The sequence below is a fragment of the Carica papaya genome, chromosome 8 (assembly GCF_054855325.1).
Source record: "Carica papaya isolate Zhongbai chromosome 8, ASM5485532v1, whole genome shotgun sequence".
Taxonomy (NCBI): Eukaryota; Viridiplantae; Streptophyta; class Magnoliopsida; order Brassicales; family Caricaceae; genus Carica; species Carica papaya.
The window spans coordinates 21,842,815-21,862,996 of NC_142316.1; the positions used below are offsets into that span (position 1 = coordinate 21,842,815).

At 45.7% G+C, this 20,182-nt stretch overlaps 32 pseudogenes; all 32 read left to right on the plus strand.

The window, feature by feature from the left end:
- Positions 1 to 222: 222 nt before the first annotated feature.
- Positions 223 to 341, plus strand: LOC148252587 (5S ribosomal RNA; annotated as a pseudogene).
- An 882-nt stretch (positions 342 to 1,223) lies between these two features.
- LOC148252588 (5S ribosomal RNA) lies at positions 1,224 to 1,342 on the plus strand (annotated as a pseudogene).
- A 206-nt stretch (positions 1,343 to 1,548) lies between these two features.
- Positions 1,549 to 1,667, plus strand: LOC148252589 (5S ribosomal RNA; annotated as a pseudogene).
- Positions 1,668 to 1,873: 206 nt separating this feature from the next.
- On the plus strand, positions 1,874 to 1,987 carry LOC148252590 (5S ribosomal RNA; annotated as a pseudogene).
- Positions 1,988 to 3,864: 1,877 nt separating this feature from the next.
- LOC148252591 (5S ribosomal RNA) lies at positions 3,865 to 3,983 on the plus strand (annotated as a pseudogene).
- A 561-nt stretch (positions 3,984 to 4,544) lies between these two features.
- On the plus strand, positions 4,545 to 4,663 carry LOC148252592 (5S ribosomal RNA; annotated as a pseudogene).
- A 562-nt stretch (positions 4,664 to 5,225) lies between these two features.
- On the plus strand, positions 5,226 to 5,339 carry LOC148252593 (5S ribosomal RNA; annotated as a pseudogene).
- Positions 5,340 to 5,898: 559 nt separating this feature from the next.
- Positions 5,899 to 6,016, plus strand: LOC148252594 (5S ribosomal RNA; annotated as a pseudogene).
- Positions 6,017 to 6,222: 206 nt separating this feature from the next.
- Positions 6,223 to 6,341, plus strand: LOC148252595 (5S ribosomal RNA; annotated as a pseudogene).
- A 206-nt stretch (positions 6,342 to 6,547) lies between these two features.
- LOC148252596 (5S ribosomal RNA) lies at positions 6,548 to 6,666 on the plus strand (annotated as a pseudogene).
- A 206-nt stretch (positions 6,667 to 6,872) lies between these two features.
- On the plus strand, positions 6,873 to 6,991 carry LOC148252597 (5S ribosomal RNA; annotated as a pseudogene).
- A 1,210-nt stretch (positions 6,992 to 8,201) lies between these two features.
- LOC148252598 (5S ribosomal RNA) lies at positions 8,202 to 8,315 on the plus strand (annotated as a pseudogene).
- A 560-nt stretch (positions 8,316 to 8,875) lies between these two features.
- Positions 8,876 to 8,994, plus strand: LOC148252599 (5S ribosomal RNA; annotated as a pseudogene).
- Positions 8,995 to 9,200: 206 nt separating this feature from the next.
- On the plus strand, positions 9,201 to 9,319 carry LOC148252600 (5S ribosomal RNA; annotated as a pseudogene).
- A 206-nt stretch (positions 9,320 to 9,525) lies between these two features.
- On the plus strand, positions 9,526 to 9,644 carry LOC148252601 (5S ribosomal RNA; annotated as a pseudogene).
- A 715-nt stretch (positions 9,645 to 10,359) lies between these two features.
- On the plus strand, positions 10,360 to 10,478 carry LOC148252602 (5S ribosomal RNA; annotated as a pseudogene).
- A 532-nt stretch (positions 10,479 to 11,010) lies between these two features.
- On the plus strand, positions 11,011 to 11,129 carry LOC148252603 (5S ribosomal RNA; annotated as a pseudogene).
- Positions 11,130 to 11,690: 561 nt separating this feature from the next.
- Positions 11,691 to 11,809, plus strand: LOC148252604 (5S ribosomal RNA; annotated as a pseudogene).
- An 886-nt stretch (positions 11,810 to 12,695) lies between these two features.
- LOC148252605 (5S ribosomal RNA) lies at positions 12,696 to 12,814 on the plus strand (annotated as a pseudogene).
- Positions 12,815 to 13,019: 205 nt separating this feature from the next.
- LOC148252606 (5S ribosomal RNA) lies at positions 13,020 to 13,138 on the plus strand (annotated as a pseudogene).
- Positions 13,139 to 13,699: 561 nt separating this feature from the next.
- On the plus strand, positions 13,700 to 13,818 carry LOC148252607 (5S ribosomal RNA; annotated as a pseudogene).
- Positions 13,819 to 14,379: 561 nt separating this feature from the next.
- LOC148252608 (5S ribosomal RNA) lies at positions 14,380 to 14,498 on the plus strand (annotated as a pseudogene).
- A 208-nt stretch (positions 14,499 to 14,706) lies between these two features.
- Positions 14,707 to 14,825, plus strand: LOC148252609 (5S ribosomal RNA; annotated as a pseudogene).
- An 875-nt stretch (positions 14,826 to 15,700) lies between these two features.
- Positions 15,701 to 15,818, plus strand: LOC148252610 (5S ribosomal RNA; annotated as a pseudogene).
- Positions 15,819 to 16,350: 532 nt separating this feature from the next.
- Positions 16,351 to 16,469, plus strand: LOC148252611 (5S ribosomal RNA; annotated as a pseudogene).
- A 206-nt stretch (positions 16,470 to 16,675) lies between these two features.
- Positions 16,676 to 16,794, plus strand: LOC148252612 (5S ribosomal RNA; annotated as a pseudogene).
- A 207-nt stretch (positions 16,795 to 17,001) lies between these two features.
- On the plus strand, positions 17,002 to 17,120 carry LOC148252613 (5S ribosomal RNA; annotated as a pseudogene).
- Positions 17,121 to 17,326: 206 nt separating this feature from the next.
- On the plus strand, positions 17,327 to 17,445 carry LOC148252614 (5S ribosomal RNA; annotated as a pseudogene).
- An 888-nt stretch (positions 17,446 to 18,333) lies between these two features.
- Positions 18,334 to 18,452, plus strand: LOC148252615 (5S ribosomal RNA; annotated as a pseudogene).
- Positions 18,453 to 19,015: 563 nt separating this feature from the next.
- LOC148252616 (5S ribosomal RNA) lies at positions 19,016 to 19,134 on the plus strand (annotated as a pseudogene).
- A 207-nt stretch (positions 19,135 to 19,341) lies between these two features.
- LOC148252617 (5S ribosomal RNA) lies at positions 19,342 to 19,460 on the plus strand (annotated as a pseudogene).
- A 151-nt stretch (positions 19,461 to 19,611) lies between these two features.
- Positions 19,612 to 19,730, plus strand: LOC148252618 (5S ribosomal RNA; annotated as a pseudogene).
- Positions 19,731 to 20,182: the final 452 nt, after the last annotated feature.

A 20,182-nucleotide genomic window follows, 5' to 3' on the forward strand; every position in this document is an offset into this window, starting at 1 on the left:
CCTTGTGTCTCACCAATTTTTTTTCAGTCGGGTCATTCGACGTTACGCACGACTGGAACTATGGTCCGCTTGTTTATACGCAAATGTGAATCAAGAAGCATGAGTATTTTAATCGATATTAGAAAGAGAATGAGAGGTGCAGTGTGAACGCACAAGGAAAAAAATTATGGGAGGGGGGAGGGAAGGAGAAGGAGTGTATGTATTTTAAGCACGAAATGAAACAGGTGTGATCATACGATAACAACTGCACTGGATCCCATCAGAACTCCGCAGTTAAGTGTGCTTGGGCAAGAGTAGTACTCGGATGGATGACCTCCTAGGAAGTCCTCGTGTTGCACCCATTTTTTTCGGATGGGTCATTCGACGTACGCGCGTATTGAATTATGAATCGCTGGTTCATTTACAGAGATGAGTTACGGTGCCGGGGCATTTTACTTGATATTAGAACGAGAATGAGAGATGCAGAGTGGACGCACAACGAAACAAATGACGGGAGGGGGGATGGAAGGAGAAAGAGTGTATGTATTTGTTCCACAGAATGAAACATGAGCGATCATACCAGCACTAATGTAACGGATTCTATAAGAACTCCGCAAGTTAAGGGTTCTTGGGCGAGAGGAGTACTCGGATTGGTGACCTCCTGGGAAGTCCTCGTGTGCACCCATTTTTTTTCGGATGGGTCGTTCAACGTTAAACGCGAATGGAATTATGAACCGCTTGTTTATTCGCAAAGGTGAGTCACGGTGTCGGGGCATTTTACTTGACATTAGAACGAGAAGGAGAGATGTAGAGTGCACGCACAAGGAAACAAATGACGAGAGGGGGATGGAAGGAGAAAGAGTGTATGTATTTGCAGCGCATAATAAAACATGAGCGATCATATTAGCACTAATGCAACGGATTATATCAAAAATCCGCAGGTAAGGGTGCTTGGGCGAGAGTAGCACTAGAATGAGTGACCTCCTGCGAAGTCCTTATATTTCACCCATTTTCTTGGGAAATCATCGTGTTGCACCCATTTTTGTGCAGATGATTCTTTTGACGTTAAGCGCGACTTGAATTATGGTCCGCAGGTTTATTCGCAAATGTGAGTATCGGCGCCGTGGCATTTTACTAGATATTTGAACGAGAACGAGAGGTGCAGTGGGAACGCACAAGGAAACAAATGACGGGAGGGGGAAGAAAGGAGAAGGAGAGTATGTATTTGCAGCGCGAAATTAAACAGGTGCGATCACACCAGCGCTAATGCACCAGATCACATCAGAACTCCGCAGTTAAGTTTGCTTGGGCGAGAGTAGTACTCGGATGGGTGACCTCCTGGGAAGTCCTCGTGTCGCACCAATTTTTTTTCAGACGGGTCATTCGACGTTACGCGTGACTGGAATTATGGTCCGCTGGTTTATACGCAAATGTGAGTCAAGAAGCAGAGGTATTTTAATCGATATTAGAACGAGAAGAAGAGGTGCAGTGTGAACGCACAAGGAAACAAATGATGGGAGGGGGGAGGGAAGGAGAAAGAGTGTATGTATTTTCAGTACGAAATGAAACAGGTGCGATCATACCAGCACAAATGCATCGGATCCCATCAGAAATCTGCAGTTAAGTGTGCTTTTGTGAAAGTAGTACAAGGATGGGTTACCTCCTGGGAAGTTCTCGTGTTGCACCCATTTTTTTTTCAGATAGGTCATTCAACGTTACGCGCTATTGGAACTATGGTTTGCTGGATTATACGCAAATGTGAGTCAAGACACATGGGCATTTTAATTGATATTAGAACGAGAAGGAAAGATGAAGTGTGAACGCACCAGGAAACAAATGACGGGAGGGGGAAGAAAGTAGAAGGAGAGTATGTATTTGCAGCGCGATATGAAACAGGTGCGATCATACCAGCACTAATGCACCGGATCTGAACTCCGCAGTTAAGTGTGCTTGGGCGAGAGTAGTACTCGGATGGGTGACGTCCTGGGAATTCCTCGTGTTGCACCCATTTTTTTTTCGGATGGGTCGTTCGTCGTTACGCGCGAATGGAATTATGAACCGCTGGTTCATTCGCAAAGGTGAGTCACAGTACCGGGGCATTTTCCTTGATATTAGAACAAGAGGGAGAGATGCAAAATGCACGCACAAGGAAACAAATGACGGGAGAGGGAATGGAATGAGAAAGAGTGTATGTATTTGCAGCGCAGAATTAAACATAAGCGATCATACCAGCACTAATGCAACAGATTCTATAAAAACTCTGCAAGTTAAGGGTGTTTGGGCGAGAGTAGTACTAGGATGGGTGAGCTCCTGCGAAGTCCTTATATTTCACCCATTTTCTTGGGAAGTCCTCGTGTTGCACCCATTTTTTTGCAGATGATTCTTTCGATGTTACGCGCAACTTGAATTATGGTCCGCAGGTTTATTCGCAAATGTGAGTCACGGCGTCGTGACATCTTACTTTATATGTGAACGAGAACGGGAGTTGCAGTGCGCACGCACAAGGAAACAAATAACGGGAGGGGGAAGAAAGGAGGAGTGTATGTATTTGCAGCGCGAAATAAAATAGGTTAGATCATACCATCACTAAAGAACCGGATCCCATCAGAACTCCGTATTTAAGTGTGCTTGGGCGAGAGTAGTACTGGATGGGTATATCTTGGTTTGTCCTCGTGTCGCACAAATTTTTTATCAGACGGGTCGTTTGACGTTACGCGTGACTGGAACTATGGTCTGTTGGTTTATACTCAAATGTGAGTCAAGACGCAGGGGTATTTTAGTTGATATTAGAACGAGAAGGAGAGGTGAAGTGTGAACGCACCAGAAAACAAATGACGGGAGGGGGAAGAAAGGAGGAGTGTATGCATTTGCAGCGCGAAATAAAACAGTTACGATCATACCAGCACTAATGCACCGGATCCAATCACAACTCCGCAATTAAGTGTGTTTGGGCGAGAGTAGTACTCGGATGGGTGACCTCTTGGGAAGTCCTCTTGTCGAACCAATTTTTTTTCAGACGGGTCGCTCGAAGTTACGCGCGACTGGAACTATGGTCCGGTGGTTTATACGCAAATGTGAGTCAAGACGCAGAGGCATTTTAATTGATATTAGAACGGGAATGAAAGGTGAAGTATGAACGCACCAGGAAACAAATGACGGGAGGGGGAAGAAAGGAGAAGGAGTGTATGTGTTTGTAGCACGAAATGAAACAGGTGCGATCATACCAGAACTAATGCACTGGATCTGAACTCCCCAAATAAGTGTGCTTGGGAGAGAGTAATACTCGGATGGGTGACCTCCTCGGAAGTCCTAGTGTTGCACCCATTTTTTTTCGGATGGGTCGTTCGACGTTACGATCGAATGGAATTATGAGTCACTGGTACATTCGCAAAGGTGAGACACGGTGTAGGGGCATTTTAATTGATATTAGAACGAGAATGAGAGATGCAGAGTGCACGCACAAGGAAACAAATGACGGGAGGGGGGATGGAAGGAGAAAGAGTGTATGTATTTGCAGCGCATAATGAAACATGAGCGATCATACCAGCACTAATGCAACGGATTCTATCAGAACTCTGCAAGTTAAGGGTGTTTGGGCAAAAGTAGTACTAGAATGGGTGACCTCCTGTGAAGTCCTTATATTTCACCCATTTTCTTGGGAAGTCCTTGTGTTGCACCCATTTTTTTGTAGATGATTCTTTAGACGTTACACACAACTTAAATTATGGTCCGCAGGTTTATTCGCAAATGTGAGTCACGGCGCCGTGGCATTATACTTGATATTTGAACGAGAATGGGAGGTGCAGTGCGCATGCACAAGGTAACAAATGACGGGAGGGGGAAGAAAGGAGAATGAGCGTATGTATTTGCAGCGCGAAATTAAACAGGTGCGATCATACCAGCACTAATGCACCGGATCCCATCAGAACTTTGCAGTTAAGTGCCCTTGGACGAGAGTAGTACTTGGATGGGTGACCTCTTGGGAAGTCCTCGTGTTGCACTCATTATGTTTCGGATGGATCGTTCGACGTTACGCACGAATGGAATTATGAATCGCTGGTTCATTTACAAAGATGAGTCACGGTGCCGGGACATTTTACTTGATATTAGAACGAGAAGGAGAGATACAGAGTGCATGCACAAGGAAACAAATGACGGTAGGGGGGATGGAAGGAGAAAGAGTGTATGTAATTACAACGCAGAATGAAACATGTGAGATCATACCAGAACTAATGCAACGGATTCTATCAGAACTACCCAAGTTAAGGGTTCTTGGGCGAGAGTAGTACTAGGAGGGGTGACCTCCTGCGAAGTCCTTATATTTCACCCATTTTCCTGGGAAGTTCTCGTGTTGCACCCATTTTTCTGCAGATGATTCTTTCGACGTTGTGCGCGACTTGAATTATGGTCCGCAGGTTTATTCGCAAATGTGAGTCACGGCGCCGTGGTATTTTACTTGATATTTGAACGAGAACGGGAGGTGTAGTGCGCACGCACAAGGAAACAAATGATGGGAGGGGGAAGAAATGAGAAGGAGTGTATGTTTTTGCAGCGCAAAATTAAACAGGTGCGATCATACCAGCCCTAAAGCACCGGATCCCTTCAGAACTCCGCAGTTAAGTTTGCTTGGGCGAGAGTAGTACTCAGATGGGTGACCTCCTGGGAAGTCCTCGTGTTGCACCCATTTTTTTCGGATGGGTCGTTCGACGTTACGCGTGAATGGAATTATGAACCGCTGGTTCATTCGCAAAGGTGAGTCACGGTGCTGGGGCATTTTACTTGATATTAGAACGAGAAGAGGAGATGCAAAGTGCACGCACAAGGAAACAATAGACGGGAGGGGGGATGGAAGGAGAAAGAGTGTATGTATTTGCAGCGCACAATTAAACATGAGCGATCATACGAGCACTAATGCAACCGAATTTATCATAACTCCGCAATTTAAGGGTGCTTGGGCGAGAGTAGTACTAGGATGGGTGAGCTCCTGCGAAGTCCTTATATTTCACCCATTTTCTTGGGAAGTTCTCGTGTTGCACCCATTTTGTTTTTCAGATCGGTCGTTCAACATTACTCGCGACTAGAACTATGGTCCGCTGGCTTATACGCAAATGTGAGTCACGGCGCCGTGGCATTTTACTTGATATTTGAGCGAGAATGGGAGGTGCAATGCGCACGCTCAAGGAAACAAATGACGGGAGGGGGAAGAAAGGAAAAGGAGTGTATGTATTTGCAGCGCGAAATGAAACAGGTGCGATCATACCAGCACTAATGCACCGGATCTGAACTCCGCAGTTAAGTGTGCTTGGGCAAGAGTAGTACTCGGATGGGTGACGTCCTGGGAAGTCCTCGTGTTGCACCCATTTTTTTCTGATGGGTCGTTCAACGTTACGCGCGAATGGAATTATTAACTGCTGGTTTATTCGCAAAGTTCAGTCACAGTTTCGAGGCATTTTACTTGATATTAGAACGAGAAGGAGAGATGCAGAGCGCACGCACAAGGAAACAAATTATGGGAGGGGGGATGGAAGGAGAAAGAGTGTATGTATTTGCATCGCAGAATGAAACATGAGCGATCATACCAGCACTAATGCAACGGATTCTATCAGAACTCCGCGGTTAAGGGTGCTTGGGCGAGCGTAGTACTAGGATGGGTGACCTCCTGCGAAGTCCTTATATTTCACCCATTTTATTTGGAAGTCCTCGTGTTGTACCTATTTTTTTGCAGATGATTCTTTTGACGTTACGCGCGACTTGAATTATGGTCCGCAGGTTTATTCGCAAATGTGAGTCACAGCGCAGTGGCATTTTACTTGATATTAGAACGAGAACGGGAGGTGCAGTGCCCACGCACAAGGAAACAAATGACGGGAGGGGGAAGAAAGGAGAAGGAGTGTATGTATTTTCAGCGCAAAATAAACCAAGTGCGATCATATCAGCATTAATGCACCGTATCCCATCAGAACTCCGTAGTTAAGTGTGCTTGACGAGAGTAGTACTCGGATTGGTGACCTCCTGTGAAGTATTCGTGTCGCACAAATTTTTTTTCAGACGGGTTGTTCGATGTTACGCGCGACTGGAACTATGGTCTGCTAGTTTATATGCAAATGTGAGTAAAGAAGCAGGGGCATTTTAATCTATATTAGAACGAGAAGGAGAGGTGCAGTTTGAACACACAAGGAAACAAATGATGGGAGGGGGGAGGGAAGGAGAAGGAGTGTATGTATTTTCAGCACGAAATGAAACAGGTGCGATCATACCAGCACAAATGCACCGGATCCCATCAGAACTCCGCACTTAAATGTGCTTGGGCGAGAGTTGTACTCGGATGGGTGACCTCCTTAGAAGTCCTCGTGTCGCACCTATTTTTTTTCAAACGGGTCGTTCGACGTTACGCGCGACTGGAACTATGGTCCGCTTGTTTATACGCAAATGTGAGTCAAGAAGCAGGGGCATTTTAATCGATATTAGAATGAGAATGAGAGGTGCAGTGTGAACGCACAAGGAAACAAATGATGAGAGGGGGGCGGGAAGGAGAAGAAGTGTATGTATTTTCAGCACGAAATGAAACAGGTGCGATCATACCAGCCCAAAGGCACCGGATCCCATCAGAACTCTACAGTTAAGTGTGCTTTGGCGAAAGTAGTACAAGGATGGGTTACTTCCTGGGAAGTTCTCGTGATGCACTCTTTTTTTTTTCAAATGGGTCGTTCGACGTGACGCGCGACTAGGACTATGGTCCGCTGGTTTATACGCAAATGTGAGTTAAGACGCAGGGACATTTTATTTGAAATTAGAACAAGAAGGAGATGTGAAATATTAACGCACTAGGAAACAAATTACGGGAGGGGGAAGAAAGGAGAAGGAGTGTATGTATTTGCAGCGCGAAATGAAACAGGTGCGGTCATACCAGCATTAATGCACCGGATCCCATCAGAACTCTGCAGTTAAGTGTGCTTGGGCGAGAGTAGTACTAGTATGGGTGACCTCCTTGAAAGTCCCCGTGTTGCACTTATTTTTTTTTCAGATTGGTTGTTCGACGTTAAGCACAAACAGAATTATGGAACGCTGGTTCATTCGTAAAGGTGAGTCACAGTGCTGGGGCATTATACTTGATATTAGAACGAGAATGAGAGATGCAGAATGCACGCACAAGGAAACAAATGACGGGAGGGGGGATAGAAGGAGAAAGAGTGTATGTATTTGCAGTGCAGAACGAAACATGAGTGATCATACAAGCACTAATGCAACAGATTCCATCAGAACTCCGCAAGTTAAGGGTGCTTGGGCGAGAGTAGTACTTGGATGGGTGACCTCCTACGAAGTCCTTATATTTCACCCATTTTCTTGGGAAGTCCTCGTGCTGAACCCATTTTTTTGCAGATGATTCTTTCGAAGTTACGCGCGACTTGAATTATGGTCCGCAGGTTTATTCGCAAATGTGAGTCAAGGCGCATTGGCATTTTACTATATATTAGAACGAGAACGGGAGGTGCAGTGCCCACGCACAAGGAAACAAATGATGGGAGGGGGAAGAAAGGAGAAGGAGTGTATGTATTTTCAGCGCGAAATAAACCAAGTGCGATCATATCAGCACTAATGCACCGTATCATATCAGAACTCCGCAGTTAAGTGTGTTTGGCGAGAGTAGTACTCGGATTGGTGACCTCGTGTGAAGTACTCGTGTCGCACAAATTTTTTTTTAGACGGGTCGTTCGATGTTACGCGCGACTGGAACTATGGTCTGCTAGTTTATACGCAAATGTGAGTCAAGAAGCAGGGGCATTTTAATCGATATTAGAACGAGAAGGAGAGGTGCAGTGTGAACGCACAAGGAAACAAATGATGGGAGGGGGGCGGGAAGGAGAAGGAGTGTATGTATTTTCAGCGCGAAATGAAACAAGTGCGATCATACCAGCCTAAAGGCACCGGATCCCATCAGAACTCTACAATTAAGTGTGCTTTGGCGAAAGTAGTACAACGATGGGTTACCTCCTGGGAAATTCTCGTGATGCACTCTTTTTTTTTCAAATGGGTCGTTCGACGTTACGCGCGACTGGAACTATGGTCCGCTGGTTTATACCCAAATGTGAGTCAAGACGCAAGAGCATTTTAGTTGATATTAGAACGAGAAGGAGAGGTGAAGTGTGAACGCACCAGGAAACAAATGACGGGAGGGGGAAGAAAGGAGAAGGAGTGTTTGTATTTGCAGCGCGAAATGAAACAGGTGCGATCATACGAGCACTAATGCACCGGATCTGAACTCCGCAGTTAAGTGAACTTCGACGAGATTGGTACTCGAATGGGTGACCTCCTGGGAAGTCCTCGTATTGCACCCATTTTTTTTCGGATGGGTCGTTCGACGTTATGCGTGAATGGAATTATGAACCGCTGGTTCATTCGCAAAGGTGAGTCACGGTGCCGGGACATTTTACTTGATATCAGCACGAGAATGAGAGATGCAGAGTGCACAAACAAGGAAACAAATGACGGGAGGGGGGATGGAAGGAGAAAAAGTGTATGTATTTATAGCGCAGGATGAAACATGAGCGATCATACCAGAACTAATGCAACGAATTCTATCAAAACTCCGCAAGTAAGTGTGCCTGGGCGAGAGTAGTACTAGGATGGGTGACCTCCTGTGAAGTCTTTATATTTCACCCATTTTCTTGGGAAGTCCTCATGTTGCACCCATTTTTTTGCAGATGATTCTTTCGACGTTACGCGCGACTTGAATTATGGTCCATAGGTTTATTTGTAAATGTGAGTCACAGCACCGTGACATTTTACTTGATATTAGAATGAGAACGGGAGGTGCAGTGCGCACGCACAAGGAAACAAATGACGGGAGGGGGAAGAAAGGAGAAGAAGTGTATGTATTTGCAGCGCAAAATTAGACAGGTGCGATCATACCAGTACTAATGCTCCGGTTCCCATCAGAACTCCACATTTAAGTGTGCTTGGGTAAAAGTAGTACTCGGATGGGTGACCTCCTGGGAAGTTCTCGTGTCGCACCAATTTTTTTTCAAACGGGTCGTTCGACGCTACGCGCGATTGGAGCTATGGTCCGCTGGTTTATACGCAAATTTGAGTCAAGAAGCAGGGGTATTTTAATCGATATTAGAACGAGAAGGAGAGGTGCAGTGTGAACGCACAAGGAAATAAATGATGGGCGAGGGGAGGGAAGGAGAAAGACTGTATGTATTTTCAGCACGAAATGAAACAGGTGCGATCATACCAGCACAAATTCACCGGATCCCATCAGAACTCCGCAGTTAAGTGTGCTTTGGCGAGAGTAGTACAAGGATGGTTCACCTCCTGGGAAGTTCTCGTGTTGCACCCATTTTTTTTTTCAGATAGGCCGTTCGATGTTACGCACAACTGGAACTATGGTCCGCTAGTTTATACGCAAATGTGAGTCAGGACGCAGGGAATTTTAATTGATATTAGAACGAGAAGGAGAGGTGAAGTGTGAACGCACCAGGAAACAAATGACGAGAGGGGGAAGAAAGGAGATGGAGTGTATGCACTTGCAGCGCAAAATGAAACAGGTGCGATCATACCAGCACTAATGCTCCAGATCCCATCAGAACTCCGCTGTTAAGTGTGCCTGGGCGAGAGTAGTTCTCGAATGGGTGACCTCCTAGGAAGTCCTCGTGTTACACCCATTTTTTTTCGGATGGGTCGTTCGACGTTACACGCTAATGGAATTATGATCCGTTGGTTTATTCGCAAAGGTGAGTCACGGTGCTAGGGCATTTTACTTGATATTAGAACGAGAAGGAGAGATGCAGAGTGCACGCACAAGGAAACAAATGTTGCACCCATTTTTTTTCGGATGGGTCGTTCGACATTACACGCTAATGGAATTATGAACTGCTGGTTCATTAGCAAAGGTGAGTCATGGTGCCGGGGCATTTTACTTGATATTAGAACGGGAAGGAGAGATGCAGAGTGCACGCACAAGGAAAGAAATGACGGGAGGGGGGATGGAAGGAGAAAGAGTGTATTTGCAGCGTAAAATGAAACATGAGAGATCATACCAGCACTAATGCAACGGATTTTATCAGAACTCTGCAAGTAAGCGTGCTTGGGCGAGAGTAGTACTAGGATGGGTGACCTCCTGAGAAGTCCTTATATTTCACCTATTTTCTTAGGAATTCCTCGTGTTGCACCCATTTTTTTACAGATGATTCTTTTGACGTTACGCGCGACTTGAATTATGGTCCGCAGGTTTATTCGCAAATGTGAGTCACGGCGCTGTGGCATTTTACTTGATATTAGAACGAGAACGGGAGGTGCAGTGCGCACTCACAAGGATACAAATGGTGGGAGGTGGAAGAAAAGAGAAGGAGTGTATGTATTTGCAGTGCGAAATAAACCAAGTGCGATAATATCAGCAGTAATGCACCAGATCCCATCAGAACTCCGCAGTTAAGTGTGCTTGGGCGAGAGTAGTACTCGGATGGTTGTCCTCCTGGGAAGTACTCGTGTCGCACCAATTTTTTTTCAGACGGGTCGTTCGACATTACGCGCGACTGGAACTATGGTCTGTTGGTTTATACGCAAATGTGAGTCAAGAAGCAAGGGCATTTTAATCGATATTAGAACGATAAGGAGAGGTGCAGTTTGAACGCACAAGGAAATAAATGATGGGAGGGGGGAGGGAAGGAGAAGGAGTATATGTATTTGCAGTCCAAAATTAAACAGGTTCGATCGTACCAGTACTAATGCACCGGATCCCATCAGAACTGCACAGTTAAGTGTGTTTGGGTAAGAGTAGTACTCAAATGGGTGACCTCTTGGGAAGTCCTCGTGTCGCACCAATTTTTTTTTCAAACGGGTCGTTCGACGCTACGCGCGACTGGAGCTATGGTCCGTTGGTTTATACGCAAATGTGAGTCAAGAAGCATGGGTATTTCAATCGATATTAGAACGAGAAGGAGAGGTGCAGTGTGAACACACAAGGAAACAAATGATGGAAGAGGGGAGGGAAGGAGAAGGAGTGTATGTATTTTTAGCACGAAATGAAACAGGTGCGATCATACCTGCACAAATTCACCGGATCCCATCAGAACTCCGTAGTCAAGTGTGCTTGGGCGAGAGTGGTACTCGGATGAGTGACCTCCTGGGAAGTCCTCGTTTTGCACCCATATCTTTTTGGATGGGTCATTCGACGTTATGCGCGAATGGAATTATGAACCGTTGGCTCATTCGCAAAGGTGAGTCACGGTGCCGGGGCATTTTTCTTAATATTAGAACGAGAAGGAGAGATGTAGAGTGCACGCATAAGGAAACAAATGACGGGAGAGGGGATGGAAGGAGAAAGAGTGTATGTATTTGCAGCGCAGAATGAAACGTGAGCGATCATACCAGCACTAATGCAACGTATTCTATCAGAACTCCGCAAGTTAAGGGTGCTAGGGCGAGAGTAGTACTAGGATGGGTGACCTCCTGCGAAGTCCTTATATTTCACCCATTTTCTTGGGAAGTCCTCGTGTTGCACCTATTTTTTTACAGATGATTCTTTCGACGTTACGCGCGACTTGAATTATGGTCCACAGGTTTATTCGCAAATGTGACTCACGGCGCCGTGGCATTTTACTTGATATTTGAACGAGAACAGGAGGTGCAGTGCGCACGTACAAGGAAACAAATGACGGGAGGGGGAAGAAAAGAGAAGGAGTGTATGTATTTGTAGCTCGAAATTAAACAAGTGCGATCATACAAGCACAAATGCACCGGATTCCATCAGAACTCCGCAGTTAAGTGTGCTTTGGCGAAAGTAGTACAAGGATAGGTTACCTCCTGGGATGTTCTCGTGTTGCAGCCATTTTTTTTTCAGATGGGCCGTTCGACATTACGCGCGACATGAACTATGGTCCCCTTGTTTATACGCAAATGTGAGTCAAGACGCAGGGGCATTTTAATTGATATTAGAATGAGAAGGAGAGGTGAAGTGTGAACGCACCAGGAAATAAATGACGGGAGTGGGAAGAAAGGAGAAGGAGTGTATGTATTTGCAGCGCAAAATGAAACAGGTGTGATCATACCAGCACTAATGCACCGTATCCCATCAAAACTCCACAATTAAGTGTGCTTGGGCGAGAGTAGTACTCGAATGGGTGACCTCCTAGGAAGTCCTCATGTTACAACCATATCTTTTCGGATGCGTCGTTCGGCGTTACGCACGAATGGAATTATGAATCGTTGGTTCTTTCGCTAAGGTTAGTCAAGGTGCAGGGGCATTTTTCTTGATATTAGAATGAGAATGAGAGATGCAAAGTGCACGCATAAGGAAACAAATGACGGGAGGGGGGATGGATGGAGAAAAAGTGTATGTATTTGCAGTGCAGAATGAAACATGAGCGATCATACCAGTACTAATGCAACGTAATCTATGATAACTGCGCAAGTTAAGGGTGCTTGGGTGAGAGTAGTACTAGGATGGGTGACCTCATGCGAAGTCCTTATATTTCACCCATTTTCTATGGAAGTCCTCGTGTTTCACCCATTTTTTTGCAAATGATTCTTTCGACGTTACGCCCAACTTGAATTATGGTCCGCAGGTTTATTCACAAATGTGACTCACGGCGTCGTGGCATTTTACTTGATATTTGAACGAGAACAGGAGATGCAGTGCGCACGTACAAGGAAACAAATGACGGGAGGGGGAAGAAAGGAGAAGTAGTTTATGTATTTGCAGTGCGAAATTAAACAAGTGCGATCATACTAGCACAAATGCACCGGATCCCATTAGAACTCCGCAGTAAAGTGCGCTTTGGCGATAGTAGTACAAGGATGGGTTACCTCCTAGGAAGTTCTCGTCTTGCACCCTTTTTTTTTCAGATGGGCCGTTCGACGTTACGCGCGACATGAACTATGGTCCGCTTGTTTATACGCAAATGTGAGTCAAGATGCAGGGGCATTTTAATTGATATTAGAACGAGAAGGAGAGGTAAAGTGTGAACGCACCAGGAAACAAATGACGGGAGGGGGAAGAAAGGAGAAGGAGTGTATGTATTTGCAGTGCGAAATGAAACAGGTGTGATCATACCAGCACTAATGCACTGTATCCCATCAGAACTCCGCAGTTAAGTGTGATTGGGCGAGAGTAGTACTCGGATGGGTGTCCTCTTGGGAAGTCCTCGTGTTGCACCCATATCTTTTTGGATTGGTCGTTTGACATTACGCGCGAATGGAATTATGAACCGTTGGTTCATTCGCGAAGGTGAGTCACGGTGCCGGGGCATTTTACTTGATATTAGAACGAGAAGGAGAGATGCAGAGTGCACGCACAAGGAAACAAATGACGGGAGGGGGGATGGAAGGAGAAAGAGTGTATGTATTTGCAGTGCAGAATGAAACATGAGCGATCATACCAGAACTAATGCAACGGATTCTATCAGAACTCCGCAAGTTAAGGGTGTTTGGGCGAGAGTAGTACTCGGATGGTTGACCTCCTGCGATGTCCTTATATTTCACCCATTTTCTTAGGAAGTCCTCGTGTTGCACCCATTTTTTTGCAGAAGATTTTTTTGACATTACGCGCGACTTGAATTATGGTCCGCAGGTTTATTCGCAAATGTGAGTCACGGCGCCGTGGCATTTTACTTGATATTTGGCCGAGAATGGGAGGTGCAGTGCGCACGCACAAGGAAACAAATGACGGGAGGGGGAAGAGAGGAGAAGGAGTGTATGTATTTGCAGCTCGAAATTAAAAAGGTGCGATCATACTAGCACTATTGCACCGGATCTTATCAGAACTCTGCAGTTAAGTGTGCTTGGGCGAGAGTAGTACTCGGATGGCTGACCTCCTAGGGAGTCCTCGTGTTGCACCAATTTTATTTTCGGATGGGTCGTTTGACGTTACGCGCGAATGTAATTATGAACCGCTGGTTCATTCGCAAAGGTGAGTCACGATGCCGGGTAATTTTACTTGATATTAGAACGAGAAGGAGAGATGCTTAGTGCACGCATAAGGAAACAAATGACGGGAGGGGGGATGGAAGGAGAAAGAGTGTATGTATTTGCAGCGCAGAATGAAACATGAGCGATCATACCAGCACTAATGCAATGGATTCTATCAGAACTCCGCAGGTAAGGGTGCTTGGGCGAGAGTAGTACTAGGATTGGTTACCTCCTGCAAAGTCATTGTATTTCACCCATTTTCTTGGGAAGTCCTCGTGTTGCACCCATTTTTTTAGAGATGATTCTTTTGACGTTGCGCGCGACTTGAATTATGGTCTACAGGTTTATTCTCAAATGTGAGTCACGGCGCCGTGGCATTTTACTTGATATTAGAACAAGAACGAGAGATGCAGTGCGCACACACAAGGAAACAAATGATGGGAGGGGGAAGAAAGGAGAATGAGTGTATGTATTTGCAGCGCAAAATTAAAGATTTGTGATCATACCAGCACTAATACACCGGATCCCATCAGAACTCTGTAGTTAAGTGTTCTTGGGCGAGAGTAATACTCGGATGGGTGACCTCCTGGGAAGTTCTCGTGTTGCACCCATTTTTTTTTTCACATGAGTCGTTCGACGTTACGCGCGACTGAAACTATGGTCCACTGGTTTATACGCAAATGTTTGTCAAGAAGCAGGGGCATTTTAATCGATATTAGAACGAGAAGGACAGGTGCAGTGTGAACGCACAAGGAAACAAACGATGGGAGGGGGGAGGGAAGGAGAAGGAGTGTATGTATTTTCAGCACAAAATGATACAGGTGCGATCATACCAGCACAAATGCACCGAATCCCATCAGAACTCTACAGTTAAGTGTGCTTTAGCGAAAGTAGTACAAGGATGGGTTACCTCCTGGGAAGTTCTCGTGTTGCACCATTTTTTTTTTCAGATGGATCGTTCGACGTTACACGCGACAGGAACTATAGTCTGCTGGTTTATGCACAAATGTGAGCCAAGACGCAGAGGCATTTTAATAGATATTAGAACGAGAAGGAGAGGTGAATGTGAACGCACCAGGAAACAAATGACGGGAGGGGGAAGAAAGCTGAAGGAGTGAATGTATTTGCAGCGCGAAATGAAACAGGTGCGATCACACCAGCACTAATGCATCAGAACTCCGCAGTGAAGTGTGCTTGAGCGAGAGTAGTACACGGATGGGTGACCTCTTGGGAAGTCCTCGTGTTGCACTAATTTTTTCTCGGATGGGTCGCTCGACATTACGCGCGAATGGAATTATGAACCGCTGGTTCAATCACAAAGCTGAGTCACGGTGCTGGGGCATTTTACTTGATATTAGAACGAGAAGAAGAGATGCAGAGTGCACGCACAAGGAAACAAATGACGGGAGGGGGAATGGAAGGAGAAAGAGTGTATGTATTTGCAGCGCAGAATGAAGCATGAGCGATCGTACCAGCACTAATGCAACGGATTCTATAAGAACTCCGCAAGTTAAGGGTTCTTGGGCGAGAGTAGTACTAGGATGGGTGACCTCCTGCGAAGTCCTTATATTTCACCTATTTTTTTGGGAAGTCCTCGTGTTGCACCATTTTTTTTGCAGATGATTCTCTCGTTGTTACGCGCGACTTGAATTATGGTCCGCAGGTTTATTCGCAAATGTGAATCACGGCATTGTGGCATTTTATTTGATATTAGATCAAGAACGGGAGGTGCAGAGCGCACGCATAAGGAAACAAATGACGGGACGAGGAAGAAAGGAGAAGGAGTGTATGTATTCGCAGCGCAAAATTAAACACGTGCGATCATACCAGCACTAATGCACCGGATCCCATCAGAATTCCGCAGTTAAGTGTGCTTGGGTGAGAGTAGTACTCGGATGGGTAACCTCCTGGGAAGTCTCGTGTCGCACCAATTTTTTTTTCAGACGTGTCGTTCGACGTTACGCGCTACTGGAACTATGGTCCGCTGGTTTATACGCAAATGTGAGTCAAGATGCAGGGGCATTTTAATCGATACTAGAGCAAGAAAGAGAGGTGCAGTGTGAACGCACAAGGAAACAAATGATGGGAGAGGGGAGGGAAAGAGAAGGAGTGTATGTATTTTTAGCACGAAATGAAATAGGTGCCATCATACCAGCACAAATGCACCGGATTCCATCAGAACTCCACAGTTAAGTGTGCTTTGGCGAGAGTTGTTCTCGGATGGGAGACCTCTTGTGAAGTCCTCTTGTCGCACCAATATTTTTTCAGACAAGTCGTTCGACATTACGCGCGACTGGAGCTATGGTCCGCTGGTTTATACACAAATGTGAGTTAAGAAGCAGGGGCATTTTAATCGATATTAGAATGAGAATGAGAGGTGCAATGTGAACGTACAAGGAAACAAATGATGGGAGGGGGGAGGGAAGGAGAAGGAGTGTATGTATTTTCAGCACGAAATGAAACAGGTGCGATCATACCAGCACAAATGCACCGGATCCCATCAGTAATCCGAAGTTAAGTGTGCCTTGGCGAAAGTAGTACAAGGATGGGTTACCTCCTGGGAAGTTCTCGTGTTGCACCCATTTTTTTTTCAGATGGGTCATTCGACGTTATGCGCGACTGGAACTATGGTCCGCTGGTTTATACGCAAATGTGAGTCAAGACGCAGTAACATTTTTACTGATATTAGAACGAGAAGGAGAGGTGAAGCGTGAACGCACCAGGAAACAAATTACGGGAGGGGGAAGAAAGGAGAAGGAGTGTATTTATTTGCAGCGCAAAATGAAACAGGTACGATCATACCAGCACTAATGCACCGGATCCCATCAGAACTCCCCAGTTAAGTGTGCTTGGGCGAGAGTAGTACTCGGATGGGTGACCTCCTAGGGAGTCCTCGTGTTGCACCAATTTTTTTTTCGAATGGGTCGTTCGATGTTACGCACGAATGGAATTATGAACCGCTGGTTCATTCGCAAAGGTGAGTCAAGAAGCAGGGGCATTTTAATCAATATTAGAACGAGAAGGAGAGGTGTAGTGTGAACGCACAAGGAAATGAATGATGGGAGGGGGGAGAGAAGGAGAAGGAGTGTATGCATTTTCAGCACGAAATGAAATAGGTGCGATTATATCAGCACAAATGCACCGGATCCCGTTAGAACTCCGTAGTTAAGTGTGCTTTGGCGAAAGTAGTACAAGGATGGGTTACCTCCTGGGAAGTTCTCGTGTTGCACCCATTTTTTTTTCAAATGGGTCATTCGACTTTACGCGAGACTGGAAGTATGGTCCGCTGGTTTATACCCAAATGTGAGTTAAGACACTTGGGCATTTTAATTGATATTAGAACGAGAACGGGAGGTGAAGTTTGAATGCACTAGGAAACAAATGACGGGAGGGGGAAGAAAGAACAAGGAGTGTATGTATTTGCAGCGCGCAATTAAACAGGTGCGATCATACCAGCACTAATGCACCGGATCCCATCAGAATTTCGCAGTTAAGTGTGCTTGGGTGAGAGTAGTACTCAGATGGGTGACCTCTTGGGAAGTCCTCGTGTCGCACCTATTTTTTTTCTCAGACGGGTCGTTCGACATTACACGTGACTGGAATTATGAACCGCTGCTTCATTCGCAAAGGTGAGTCACGGTGCCGGGGCATTTTACTTGATATTAAAACGAGAAGGAGAGATGCACAGTGCACGCACAAGGAAACAAATGACGGGAGGGGGGATGGAAGGAGAAAGAGAGTATGTATTTGCCGCGCAGAATGAAACATGAGCGATCATACCAGCACTAATGCAACGGAATCTATCAGAACTCCGCAAGTTAAGGGTGCTTGGGCGAGAGTAGTACTAGGATGGGTTACCTCCTGCGAAGTCCTTATATTTCACCCATTTTCTTGGGAAGTCCTCGTGTTGCACCCATTTTTTTGCAGATGATTCTTTCGATGTTGCGCGCGACTTGAATTATGGTCCGCAGGTTTATTCGCAAATGTGAGTCACGACGCCGTGGCATTTTAGTTGATATTTGAACGAGAACGGGAGGTGCAGTGCGCACGAACAAGGAAACAAATGACGGGAGGGGGAAGAAAGGAGAAGGAGTGTATGTATTTGCAGCACGAAATGAAACAGGTGTGATCATACCAGCACAAATGCACCAGATCACATTAGAACTACGTAGTTAAGTGTGTTTTGGCGGAAGTAGTAAAAGAATGGGTTACCTCCTAGGAAGTTCTCGTGTTGCACCCATATTTTTTTCAGATGGGTCGTTCAAAGTTACGCGCGACTGGAACTATGGTCAGCTAGTTTATACGCAAATGTGAGTCAAGACGAAGAGGCATTTGAATTGATATTAGAACGAGAAGGAGAGTTGAAGTGTGAACGCACCAGGAAACAAATGACGGGAGGGAGAAGAAAGGAGAAGGAGTATATGTATTTACAGCGCGAAATGAAAAAGGTGCGATCATACCAGCACTAATGCACCGGATCTCATCAGAACTCCGCAGTTAAGTGTGCTTGGGCGAGAGTAGTAATCGGATGGATGACCTCCAAGGAAGTTGTTGTGTTGCACCCATTTTTTTTTTCAAATTGGTCATTCGACGTTACGCGTGAATGGAATTATGAACCGCTGGTTCATTCGCAAAGGTGAGCCACGGTGCCGGAGAATTTTACTTGATATTAGAACGAGAAGGAGTGATGCAGAGTGCACGCACAAGGAAACAAATGACGGGAGGGGGGATAGAAGGAGAAAGAGTGTATGTATTTGCAGCAAAGAATTAAACATGAGCGATCATACCAGCACTCATCCAACGGATTCTATCAGAACTCCGCAAGTTAAGGGTGCTTGGGCGAGAGTAGTACTACGATGGGTGACCTCCTGCGAAGTCCATTTATTTTACCCATTTTCTTGGGAAATCCTCGAGTTGCACCCATTTGTTTGCAGATGATTCTTTCGACGTTATGCGCGACTTGAATTATGATCCGTAGGTTTATTCGCAAATGTGAGTCACGGCGCCATGGCATTTTAGTTGATATTAAAATGAGAACGGGAGGTGCAGTGCGCACGCACAAGGAAAAAAATGATGGGATGGGGAAGAAAGGAGAAGGAGTGTATATATTTGCAGCGCGAAGTTAAACATGTGCCATCATACCAGCACTAATGCATCGGATCCCATCAGAACTCCGCAGTTAAATGTGCTTGGGCGAGAGTAATTCTCGGATGGGTGACCTCCTGGGAAGTCCTCGTATCGCACTAATTTTTTTTTCAGACGGGTCGTTCGACGTTACGCCCGACTGGAGCTATGGTCTGTTGGTTTATACGCAAATGTGAGTTAAGAAGTAAGGGCATTTTAATCGATATTAGAACGAGAAGGAGAGGTGCAGTGTGAACGCACAAGGAAACAAATGATGGGAGGGGGAAGGGAAGGAGAAGGAGTGTATGTATTTTCAGCACAAAATGAAACAGGTGCCATCATACCAGCACAAATGTACCGGATCCCATCAGTACTCCGCAGTTAAGTGTGCTTTGGCAAAAGTAGTACAAGGATGGGTTACCTCCTGGGAAGTTCTCGTGTTGCACCCATTTTTTTTTCAGATTGGTCGTTCCATGATACGCGCGAAAGGAACTATTGTCTACTGGTTTATACGAAAATGTGAGTCAAGACGCAGGGGCATTTTAATTGATATTAGAACGATAAAGGAGGAGTGTATGTATTTGCAGCGTGAAATGAAACAGGTGCGATCATACCAGCACTAATGCACCGGATCCCATCAGAACTCCGCAGTTAAGTGTGCTAGGGCGAGAGTAGTATTCCGATGGGTGTCCTCCTGGGAAGTCCTCATGTTGCACCCATTTTTTTTCGGATGGGTCGTTCGACGTTACACGCGAACTATGGTCCGCTGGTTTATCTGCAAATGTGAGTCAAGAAGGAGGGGCATTTTAATCGATATTAGAACGAGAAGGAGAGGTGCAGTGTGAACGCACAAGGAAACAAATGATGGGAGGGGGGAGGGAAGGAGAAGGAGTGTATGTATTTTCAGCACGAAATGAGACAGGCGCGATCATACCTGCACAAATGCACCGGATCCTATCAGAACTCCGTAATTAAGTATGCTTTGGCAAAAGTAGTACAGGGATGGGTTACCTCCTGGGAAGTTCTCGTGTTGCTCCCATTTTTTTTCAGATAGGTCGTTCGACGTTATGCGCGACTAGAACTATGGTCCGAAGGTTTATTTGCTAATGTGAGTCACGGCGCCGTGGCATTTTACTTGATATTTGAACGAGAACGAGAGGTGCAGTGCGCA